The 12,344-nt window shown below is 47.1% G+C and overlaps 1 long non-coding RNA gene across 1 annotated transcript in view; it reads left to right on the top strand.

Moving 5' to 3' along the window:
* The window catches only part of LOC141085710 (uncharacterized), a 183,954-nt gene that overhangs the window by 107,158 nt on the left and 64,452 nt on the right, over positions 1-12,344 (top strand). The window lies entirely within an intron of this gene.

The raw sequence follows: 12,344 nt of genomic DNA, 5'->3' as shown, positions 1-12,344 counted from the left end.
CCAAATCATGATAATATGAGGCACATGATTTGCATGCTATCTTGATTCCCCTCTATTCCCAGTGCAAGTGGGAGGTCTCATCCAGTTTTTTTTCAATAGAAGGGAATAGAGAGAAGTCAGCATGTGACTGCAAGTATGCAAATCTCACACTTGCAGTCATGTAACAACCCATCAGTATATGGAATATAGGACAATTGTGACAGCATGTGCATTACCATTACACACGGTCATGATTCAACAGTCACAGTGCACCTGTAGACTTTTCCATTGAGACTGGACTGTTCTGTTATTTGTTTCCTGTCATGGATCACACTCCTTGGATATCTCCAGCTTTTTTATTACATGAGACTTGCGAAGCATTCCTCCATTACAAGATGTCTGCTAACAACAACTAACCAACAAGTTCTTAAACTCTATAGTACACACATCCACGTAGTGAGACCAATAGAGGCCACATCATCATATAACATATTTCTACATTCTTTCTCTTTTTACTGGAAGAACAATAAAATTAATAAAACAATATATACTGTGGCCAAGTTAAAGATATAACATAATAAGTCCAGTTAGATATAATCCTTGAGGTGCGCCAGCTTTCTGATAATTCTGCCAGCTCTAAAAACATAAGATGTAATAATGATTCCAAGGAGGACACTACCAAATAAGAATTAGGGATACTCCTGCAGTCAGTAAAGACATACACTGGAAAAAAGTAGAAAAGCTACTGACCAAAGAAAAGCAGGGATCACCAGAAAATATAGTAAATTTTATTGGACAGCCATAAACAACACCATATAAAAACACTTAAAAGTCATAAAACATGACTAGGCATACACAAGGCTCGTAATAAAGCCAACAAAACATCCCCCACGACTAGAGTTGAGCGAGACGGGTCGAAAAATTTCAAAAGTCGCCGACTTTTGGCAAAGTCGGGTTTCATTAAACGAAACCCGACCCTAGGATGAGGTCGGCCACGAGGTCGGCGACTTACGCGCCAAAGTCGCGTTTCAAAAGTTTGTTTTGCGCTCTTTTTCAGCCAATCAGGATCCACGGACACTGTGAGCAACGTGATGACATAGGCAGGGGTCACCACCATCTTTCAGAAGGGCATGCAAGTGATTGGCTTGCTTTGGTGGGCGTCACAGGGGGTATAAAAGGGCGTGCACGCCGACCGCCATCTTACTTCTGCCGATCTCAGTATAGGGAGAGGTTGCTGCTGATTCTGTAGGGAGAGCGTTAGGCAGGGAAGAAGACAAAAAAACTGCTTCTGCTGCTAGCGATTTGGCCTGCACAACACACCAGTCACTGTGTGTTCAGTGCAAGGGGAGGCTATATAGTGGTGTATCAGTGGTGTTGGTTGTTGGGCTGCCTTCTAAGGCTTCCTGACATTCCTGCATTGCTGTTTACCCACTGCTCCGCAAACTGCTTTTTTAAAAGCAATCCCAATTTTTTTTTTTTGTCCTGCTGAGAAGAAAAAAAAACTGCTTCTGCTGCTAGCAATTTGGCCTGCACAACACACCAGTCACTGTGTGTGCAGTGCAAGGGGAGGCTATATTGTGGTGTATCAGTGGTGTTGGTTGTTGGGCTGCCTTTTAAGGCTTCCTGACAGGCTGGCATTGCTGTTTACCCACTGCTCTGCAAACTGCTTTTTTAAAAGCAATCCAATCTCCCTTATCCTCTAGTCACTTTTGTCACAGCTGTGCCATCGAGCCTGTGACATAGCGCTCAGATATCAGTGGGCCTCACACAATCCAAAAGTGTCCAGTGTCCAAAAGTGTGTGCAGAGATTCAAAATCTCCCTTATCCTCTAGTCACTTTGGTCACAGCTGTGCCATCGAGCCTGTCACATTGCGCTCAGATATTCATTGGGCCTCACACAATCCAAAAGTGTCCAGTGTCCAAAGGTGTGTGCAGAGATTCAAAATCTCCCTTATCCTCTAGTCACTTTGGTCACAGCTGTGCCATCGAGCCTGTCACATAGCGCTCAGATATTCATTGGGCCTCACACAATCCAAAAATGTCCAGTGTCCAAAAGTGTGTGCAGAGATTCAAAATCTCCCTTATCCTCTAGTCACTTTGGTCACAGCTGTGCCATCGAGCCTGTCACATAGCGCTCAGATATTCATTGGGCCTCACACAATCCAAAAGTGTCCAGTGTCCAAAAATGTGTGCAGAGATTCAAAATCTCCCTTATCCTCTAGTCACTTTGGTCACAGCTGTGCCATCGAGCCTGTCACATAGCGCTCAGATATTCATTGGGCCTCACACAATCCAAAAGTGTCCAGTGTCCAAAAGTGTGTGCAGAGATTCAAAATCTCCCTTATCCTCTAGTCACTTTGGTCACAGCTGTGCCATCGAGCCTGTCACATAGCGCTCAAATATTCATTGGGCCTCACACAATCCAAAAGTGTCCAGTGTCCAAAAGTGTGTGCAGAGATTCAAAATCTCCCTTATCCTCTAGTCACTTTGGTCACAGCTGTGCCATCGAGCCTGTCACATAGCGCTCAGATATTCATTGGGCCTCACACAATCCAAAAGTGTCCAGTGTCCAAAAGTGTGTGCAGAGATTCAAAATCTCCCTTATCCTCTAGTCACTTTGGTCACAGCTGTGCCATCGAGCCTGTCACATAGCGCTCAGATATTCATTGGGCCTCACACAATCCAAAAGTGTCCAGTGTCCAAAAGTGTGTGCAGAGATTCAAAATCTCCCTTATCCTCTAGTCACTTTGGTCACAGCTGTGCCATCGAGCCTGTCACATAGCGCTCAGATATTCATTGGGCCTCACACAATCCAAAAGTGTCCAGTGTCCAAAAGTGTGTGCAGAGATTCAAAATCTCCCTTATCCTCTAGTCACTTTGGTCACAGCTGTGCCATCGAGCCTGTCACATAGCGCTCAGATATTCATTGGGCCTCACACAATCCAAAAGTGTCCAGTGTCCAAAAGTGTGTGCAGAGATTCAAAATCTCCCTTATCCTCTAGTCACTTTGGTCACAGCTGTGCCATCGAGCCTGTCACATAGCGCTCAGATATCAGTGGGCCTCACACAATCCAAAAGTGTCCAGTGTCCACAAGTGTCTGCAGAAATTCAAAATCTCCCCTGTCCTATAGACACCTTGTACCTTGTTTTACATTACTATATAGTTTGTTGGATTTTGTCTCCATTTCTACCAAAAATGAGGAAGGCTGGTGGAAGAGGCCGTGGAATTGGGCGGGGGTTGGCAGCTGGTAATGATGGTGTTGGTGGTGGATCTGATGGTAGTGGCAAGAGCAAAATAGGACCGAATGCAGGAGGTGTTGAGCCTGCGTCATCGTCTGGCTACATAAGGCCTCGAACGCTTAGTTTTCTAGGAGTTGGCAAACCGCTTTTAAAGCCAGAGCATCAGGAAAAAGTTTTGTCTTACATTGCTGACTCAGCCTCCAGCTCTATCGCCTCCTCTTCTTCAGTTGTAAAAAGTAAAAGCACTGAGTTGTCATTGGAGGCTCATGTTCATGAACCACACCTTTCCTTGTGTCCTTCACCCCAACCAAGATAGAAGGATGACGCAGGCCATACTACTGATTACTCCATGGAGCTGTTTTCACATACCATGCCTGGATTATCAAGTGAAATGGTGAATTACCCAGGCCAAGATGAATCTGACATGGAGTGCACTGATGCACAGCCGCTGATGGATGATTCTGTTGGTACTTTCACTCAGAGCACTACATTGTCCTCGCAGTGTACAGAGCCAGATTCTGACCCTGATGAGACTCAGGTGCCCCTTCCCGCACACTATACCACCATACACGGTGACACAGAGGAAGGTGCACATGACATAGAAGAGGAGGTGATGGATGACCCAGTTGTTGACCCAGATTGGCATCCATTGGGGGAAGAGGGTGCTGCTTCCAATAGCTCAGATGAGGAGCATCCACAGCAGACATCGACATCGCAACAGCTGTTATCTGGCAGGCCCGGAGCACTCCAAAGACAGGTTCCAAACATCAAAAGAGTTGCTGGACAGCTTGTCCAGAGGGTCCAAAGATCACAGCGTGCTAGGCCGCAAAATGTCTGCCAAAGTAGGAAGAGTGCAGTGTGGCACTTTTTTGAACAAAATCCTCATGATCAGGCCAAGGTTGTCTGTAAGAAGTGCGCAAAGACCTTTAGCCGAGGGGAAAATCTGAAAAATTTGAATACCAGTTGCATGCTTAGACATTTAACCAGCATGCACTTGCAAGCGTGGACACAACACCAAACCTCAAGTGCCACATGTGCAACTGATCACAACGAAGGTAGTCAGCAACGCTACATTGTTTCCCCCACTGTAAGCCCACCGGTTAGCACAGCAGCAAATGTTGAGGTGTCGTTGCAAGGTCACAGCAGTCAGGGAATCCCACTGTTGTATCAACGAAATACTGATTCTAGGCCATCAGAAAGAACACCAACTCCATCACCATCATCAACCCTCTCTCAGTCCGCCCTGTCCACCGCTACTAACACCATATGCAGCTCTCAAGTCCAGCTCACCCTCGCAGACACTATGAGTAGGTCAAGAAAGTACTCAGTCTCTCATCCGCGTACACTGGGTTTGAACGCCCACATTGCCAAACTAATCTCGTTTGAGATGATGCCCTTTCGGTTGGTGGAAAGCACAGCTTTCCGCGAACTCATGGCCTATGCAGTACCACGCTATGACCTACCCAGTCGCCACTTCTTCTCTCGCAAAGCCATCCCAGCCCTCCACCATCATGTGAAAGGCCGCATTGTCCATGCACTCAAGCAGTCAGTGAGCGGAAAGGTGCACCTCACAACTGATGCATGGTCCAGTCGGCATGGCCAGGGCCGTTACGTGTCCATCACTGCGCACTGGGTTAATGTGGTGGATGCAGGGTCCACAGGGGACAGCGGTGGTGGGACAGTGCTGCCTAGCCCTCGGTATAGGAAACAGTTGGCTGTAGGCGTTCGACCCTCCTCCTCCTCCTCCAGAAGCGAAAGCTCGTCCACAGAGCGCAGTCGTACGAGCACTCCATCTGCAGCTGCCACTGTTGCACACGATGTGTCCCCCTATCGAGCAGCTAGTGGAAAGCGTCAGCAGGCTGTGTTGCAGATGATGTGTTTGGGCAACAGACACACCGCCGAGGTGCTGGCCGAGTACTTGAAGCGACAAACTGAGTCTTGGCTGGGCAGTGTACATCTTGAGGCAGGCAAGGTAGTTAGTGATAACGGCCGTAATTTTGTGGCAGCCATAGCCCTTTCAAAACTCAGCCATATACCTTGCTTGGCTCACACCTTGAACCTGGTGGTGCAGTGCTTCCTCAAAAATTATCCGGAGTTAACAGCCCTGCTCCAGAAGGTGCGAAGACTGTGCGCGCACATCCGCCGGTCGCCTGTACACTCCGTTCGTATGCAGAAGCTGCAGCGATTGCTCCATCTTCCCAACCACCGCCTCATTATCGACATTGCAACAAGGTGGAACTCCACCCTGCACATGGTGGAGCGGCTGTGTGAGCAGAGGCAGGCCATAATGCATTTGTGGGAGGATACACGGCCAGGCACTTTGAGAGCAGACATGGAGTTGACAGGTGTGCAGTGGTTGAAGCTGAAAGACCTCTGTAAAGTCCTTCAGTGTTTTGAGGAATGCACACGGCTGGTAAGCGCAGACGACGCCATCCTAAGCATGAGCATCCCACTTATGCGTCTGCTCATGCAAACTTTGACGCACCTTAAGGAGCAGGCGTCTGCAGCCAATGTTGATGAGGAGGAAGAGGAGGAGGGAATCCTTGATGACATTCAGCCATTGTCTGCTCAGGGACCTCTCCTGGACGAGGTGGAGGAAGAAGAGGAGGAGGAGGAGGATGATGGGGATGATTACTTAGGGGAGGAGGATGCATCTCGTGGGGCAAGTGAAAATGTTGGCGTGGCAAGGTCTGGTACAGGGTTTGTGCGTGACTGGAGGGATGTGGATTTGCCAGAAAGTGCTCCTCCAACCAGCACTCGCAGTGCATCATTGACACCGGGAACATTGGCCCACATGTCAGATTATGCCTTGCAGATCCTAAAAAGGGACCCACGCATTGCCAAAATGATGAACGATGACGACTACTGGTTGGCCAGCATCCTGGATCCACACTATAAAGGCAAATTACAAAACATCATGCCACAGGAGAACCTTGACCTAATATTGGCTAATAAACAAGCAACTCTGGTAAATCGGTTGCTTGAGGCATTCCCAGCACACAGCAGCGGTGATGGTTCTCACACGAGCCGTACGGGCCGGGGGCAGCTTGGCAGAGGTGTTCGTGGTGCACACAGCAGAAGTGGCGTTGGAGACAGGGGTTTCATGACAATGTTGTGGACTGATTTTTCAAGTACCGCTCACACAACTGGTAATACTGCATCGATGGAAAGTGACAGGAGACAGTAGTTGTCAACTATGGTTACAAACTACTTTTCCTCCCATATCGATGTTCTCCCACACAGGTCATTCCCCTTTGACTATTGGGCCGCTAAACTGGACACCTGGCCTGAATTGGCACAATATGCCTTACAGGAGCTCACTTGCCCAGCTGCAAGTGTGCTATCGGAAAGAGTCTTCAGTGCAGCTGGATCAATCCTGACAGAAAAAAGGACCCGTCTGTCAACCCAAAATGTGGATGATCTAACCTTCATTAAAATGAACCACGCATGGGTTTCCAAGGATTTTGTCCCACCTTCCTCTGATGACACATAGGGTGACAGAAAAAAGGCTTGCTTTGGTCCACCTCTTCCTGGGACTTGACCTATTTCACCTTTTGCATCAGCTGAATGTCCAACATCAACATATGCCACTTTCTAAAACTCCCTAACTGTGCTGCCTCCCCCCCCCCATGGCCGGGGTCACCACCTAGCGCACGACACCGTGCGAGTGCCGTTGCCCTGGAGAGGTGGGTAGGCCGACTCTTGGGCGCGGGCACTGGTACAGGGTCCTTCATAGTGCAATCAAGTGTCTCTGACGGTGGTGGTGCACATCCGCCGTCAGACACACCGCCGTACTATGAGGGGCCCAGTGCCAGTACCGACGCCCACGAATGGGCCCCCCTTGCTTGGGCAGGGCCCCAGCATTTGCAATCTTTACCTCTCCCTGCTCCTCCGCTGTGTAGTCTGGGCCGTCAAATCCATACTGTGCCTGACACCGTCTGAGCCTGCCTCCTGATGTATAGACATATATTTTGAATGTGTACGCTATCCATACATGTTATCCAGGGAAACGGTACCCTTTCTAACCTTTGTGCAATCACGTGCAATCCATACTGGGCCTAACACTGTCTGAGCCTGCCTCCTGAGACATATATTTTGAATGTGTACGCTATCCATACATGTTATCCATGGATACGGTATCCTTTCTAACCTTTGTGCAATCACGTGCAATCCATACTGGGCCTAACACCGTCTGAGCCTGCCTCCTGAGACATATATTTTGAATGTGTACGCTATCCATACATGTTATCCGGGGATACGGTACCCTTTCTAACCTTTGTGCAATCACGTGCAATCCATACTGGGCCTAACACCGTCTGAGCCTGCCTCCTGAGACATATATTTTGAATGTGTACGCTATCCATACATGTTATCTGGGGATACGGTACCCTTTCTAACCTTTGTGCAATCACGTGCAATCCATACTGGGCCAACACCGTCTGAGCCTGCCTCCTGAGACATATATTTTGAATGTGTACGCTATCCATACATGTTATCCGGGGATACGGTACCCTTTTTAACCTTTGTGCAATCCATACTGGGCATAACACCGTCTGAGCCTGCCTCCTGAGACATATATTTTGAATGTGTACGCTATCCATACATGTTATCCGGGGATACGGTACCCTTTCTAACCTTTGTGCAATCACGTGCAATCCATACTGGGCCTAACACCGTCTGAGCCTGCCTCCTGAGACATATATTTTGAATGTGTACGCTATCCATACATGTTATCCGGGGATACGGTACCCTTTCTAACCTTTGTGCAATCACGTGCAATCCATACTGGGCCTAACACCGTCTGAGCCTGCCTCCTGAGACATATATTTTGAATGTGTATGCTATCCATACATGTTATCTGGGGATACGGTACCCTTTCTAACCTTTGTGCAATCACGTGCAATCCATACTGGGCCTAACACCGTCTGAGCCTGCCTCCTGAGACATATATTTTGAATGTGTACGCTATCCATACATGTTATCCGGGGATACGGTACCCTTTCTAACCTTTGTGCAATCACGTGCAATCCATACTGGGCCTAACACCGTCTGAGCCTGCCTCCTGAGACATATATTTTGAATGTGTATGCTATCCATACATGTTATCTGGGGATACGGTACCCTTTCTAACCTTTGTGCAATCACGTGCAATCCATACTGGGCCTAACACCGTCTGAGCCTGCCTCCTGAGACATATATTTTGAATGTGTACGCTATCCATACATGTTATCTGGGGATACGGTACCCTTTCTCACCTTTGTGCAATCACGTGTAATCCATACTGGGCGTGAGAACGGCTGGCGAGCTGTTAAGCAAGCTACAGCACCTGTGGTTTGCACACGTAAGTTTTTCATTTTTTCAGGAATGACGGTTAGGCCTAATTCCGGAACTGCGGTTAACCTGCACTTACTGGGAAATCATTGTTCGCGGGTAATAATTGTAATCAGTGATCCCCATCACTAACGTTGTTCAGCGGGTTATCTGCACCTGTAAGCGACAAACGCTGGCCTTTTCAGTGTAGCGCACATGCAGCCACGGACATGTAAGGGCATGACACACCAGTTATTGGCCAATCTCATGTGCCAGAGCCTCACGTGTCCCTCTAGTAAGCCGGACTCGGACCGCGGGGCAAGACGGAGTCTCGTTCGTTAACGGAATTAAGCTTGCAATGTGTGCTTCTGTTCTGTAGCTGGCATGGTTGAGGTTTCCCAGGTGGAGTCGAATTTAACCGTAGGCTCCACTCCTGGTGGTGCCCTTCTGGACATTCCTTTAAGGTTCAGCTTTGCAACCATACTGCCCACGTCAAGCAAACACTTTGCCTTCATGAACGCTGTTTGGAGGGTCATGACTCGTGGGAATAACGCCGCCCAATCAGTTAACCTGCTAGAGAGATCCTTCGTTGCTCCCAAGCATGACATCACACTCCCTAGGAAGAAGGTAATGCCACTGTGGCGACCGTACTCCTGGGGGCGACACAAGTGCACTGATGCCCAGCCACTGCTCGATGAATCTGCTGGTACATTGACCCAGACCACTACATTCCCCTCGCACGCTACACGACCTGAATCTGACCCTGATGAAACTCAGGTTACCCTTCCCATATACAGTTCCATCTTACACGGTGACAAAGAGGAAGCTGCAGATGAAAGTGCAGGTTCGGCCCACCCGCCATCAGACACACCACCGTACTATCAGGGGCCCTGTGCCAGTGCCGTCGCCAATGAGTGGGCCCCCCCTGCTTGCCCAGGATCACAGCACTTGCAAAGTTGAAATACTGTGCAGTGAGATGGAAGATGGGGACGACGAGGAATCCAGACAAGTACAGGGATTCCCTAGCGAGGAGACTTATTTGATCGTTTTCAATGTTGGGACAGCAATTTTTGGGGAGCACTATACTCTGGAGAATGATAGATGGGGCCCACCATACACTGGAACATTCCAAAGGTGGACATCAGACACTGGAGCAGCATTTACAAGGCCCATTATACACTAGAGCATTAGAAATGGGGCCCATTATGTTTGGAGCATTATTTGGGCCCATAAGACAGTGGAGCTTCATCCATGGGGACCAACATATACTGTAGCATTATGTGGAGCTCATCATATACTGTTTCAAACATTATATGGGACCAATGATTCTGTATGGAGAAATAGATGGGCCTCGTCATGAGATGTAAAAAGTGAGGTATTTTTCATTGTACTATACCGCTATTTCTCTGCCGTATCGGAGCATGATGAGTTGTGGTATGTGTTAAAGGGGCGCTCTTTCGGCCAGGGCACATGAAAACCTGCAGCCAGCCCTCCCCCCCACAGTTTGTAGCCAAATAACCCCCATTTTTCAGTGCGTAACTTGTATTATGAAGTTAATTAAGGTTGACAAGCTTAAGAAAGAAGAATTGATGCTTTTGGCATTCAAATGGGCACTGTAGGTGTGTTTCCTGTCCTCCTCTCACTGCCGACTTTTATTCCCCATTGACTTACATTGGGTTTCGTGTTTCGGGACGACCCCGACTTTTCCCTATAATCGGACGATCTTGCTCGACCCGACTTTTGGAAAAGTCGGGTTTCACGAAACGAAACGCGACCCTAAAAATCCAAAAGTCGCTCAACTCTACCCACGACTAAGAAAGTGGCTGAACAGTTCAACGTAATATATGAGCAATAGGAGTGACAAGCAATGAACAATAATTATAAATGCATATGGTACACTAATAGAAATACATAGATCAGATTATTGTTAATATCACCATCCCCTATCTGTAGCAGCAGTAATAATAATCGTTTGCCCATGAGAATGAACACAATGCACTATAGCGGTGTGAAAAGGCATCTGAAATATACATAAAACAGATAGTGGGCAATGGAATCTATGACGCACAATTTGCATAAATACCTCAAAATACCCTGAAGAGTGACCAAAGAATTAGTTGAAATATTCACAATATAGGAAAATAACCTATAGTTTTGTCCATATACCAATAAGTGAACCGTGGTCTTAATAAACTCAAGCCATATCCAGCAATACAGCAACAGTGCAGATAGAGATTAAGGACAGGCTGAAATAAATCCAAGGTAAATGGAGACCATACCCCGCATCACCTAAAAATAGAGATGCAATGTAATTAAATAGAAGTGAGAAAAAAGTCCTGCCCGCACTATCCTGGTAACATACATTTACATGGGGGAGCTTGTGGAGGGCCCAATAGATGTGTCACTGTCTACATCTGGTAGTTCTTCTTATCCTGGTAATATGCCTTCTGATATTGCCTGTCTCTGGCCAGAATCCTCACCCTGATGGTCAGCTGTCACTGTTGGTACTTGACTTGTACTTGCTGCCTCATTGTCTTGGGTGTCAGGATACTGCTCAAAAGGCCATGAATCATCTCTTTCTTGCGATTTCCTCAGATATCTCCGATTTCTCCTTAGTCTTCTTCTTTCCTCTGTTAGAATTTCGTAGGACCGAGGTCCTAGTTTTTGGACAACCTTTGCCTTTTGCCAGTGTTTGTCAAACGTGCTGCTTGGCTGCAGCCGAATGTTGTCATTTCTCTGGAGCTCAGGCAGATCCTTTGCAGATGTATTGTAATAGAAAGCTTGCCTATCTTGATTCTTCTGTAATTTAGCTTTGATGTTTCCCAGCAACTTTGGCTTTAACAAATGACTAGCAGTTGGTAAGAGTGTCTTTGTATGCCTACTCATGAGCCTCTGTGCCAGACTGCTGTCTAGGCCTTGGGTGGGTGTGTTTCTTTGATCCAGTATAGATAGATATACATCAGTGCCCGCCTGTTTTGCTTTCTGCATGAGTTTTTTTGGCTGTTTTTACTGCTGACTCTGCTATCCCATTAATCTGAGGATATCTGGGAGAAGATGTCTGGTGTTCAAATTCCCATTTCTTGCTGAAGGTTTTGAACTGTTTCCAAGTAAACTGCGCTGCATTGTCAGAGAAAACGACATCTGGAATGCCATACCTGGCAAAATGTGCCTTGAGTTTTTTAATCACTGTTCCCACCCTTGTGTCCTGCAACAAATCAACCTCCCAGAAGTTAGAGAAATAGTCCACTGTAATCAGGTATTCTTTGTCATTCCATGTGAACAAGTCCGTTCCTATTTTTGACTATGGCCTATGTGGAATTTCATGTGGTTGCAATGTCTCCTTTGGTTGATTATCACTGCAGGATGCACATATTTCACATTGTGCTATATTATTTTTTATGTGGTCATTCATACCTGGCCAATAAACAGATTCTCGCACTCGACGTAGACATCCTTCCATGCCTAAGTGAGAAGAGTGCAATGTTTTCAATATGTCTCTTCTGAGAACTTCTGGTATAACCGCCCTGTCTCCTTTAAAAATGATTCCTTGCTGCACTGACAATTCATCTCTTATGTGGAAGAATGGTGAAACTTCCCTTGGAGCATGTTGCTTGTATTTTGGTCAGCAAGATAACAGTCTTTAAACTCTGGAGACTTTTATCCTTCTCTGTGAAAGTCTGGATTTGCTTCATCTTTTCTTTTGACACTGCAAGATAGTTACACATATTGATGGTTTCAATGTCTTTCTCCTCATCATTTGTGATAGGAAGGTAAGCTCTGCTTAGTGTATCTGCAATCAGTAAGTCTCTTCCTGG

This window comes from Dendrobates tinctorius, unplaced genomic scaffold, assembly GCF_039654945.1.
Source record: "Dendrobates tinctorius isolate UK_male_01 unplaced genomic scaffold, ASM3965494v1 ptg000029l, whole genome shotgun sequence".
In the NCBI taxonomy this organism is placed as follows: domain Eukaryota; kingdom Metazoa; phylum Chordata; class Amphibia; order Anura; family Dendrobatidae; genus Dendrobates; species Dendrobates tinctorius.
The sequence above is the reverse complement of the archived record's forward strand: the minus strand, read 5'-3'. Positions and strand labels throughout refer to the sequence as shown.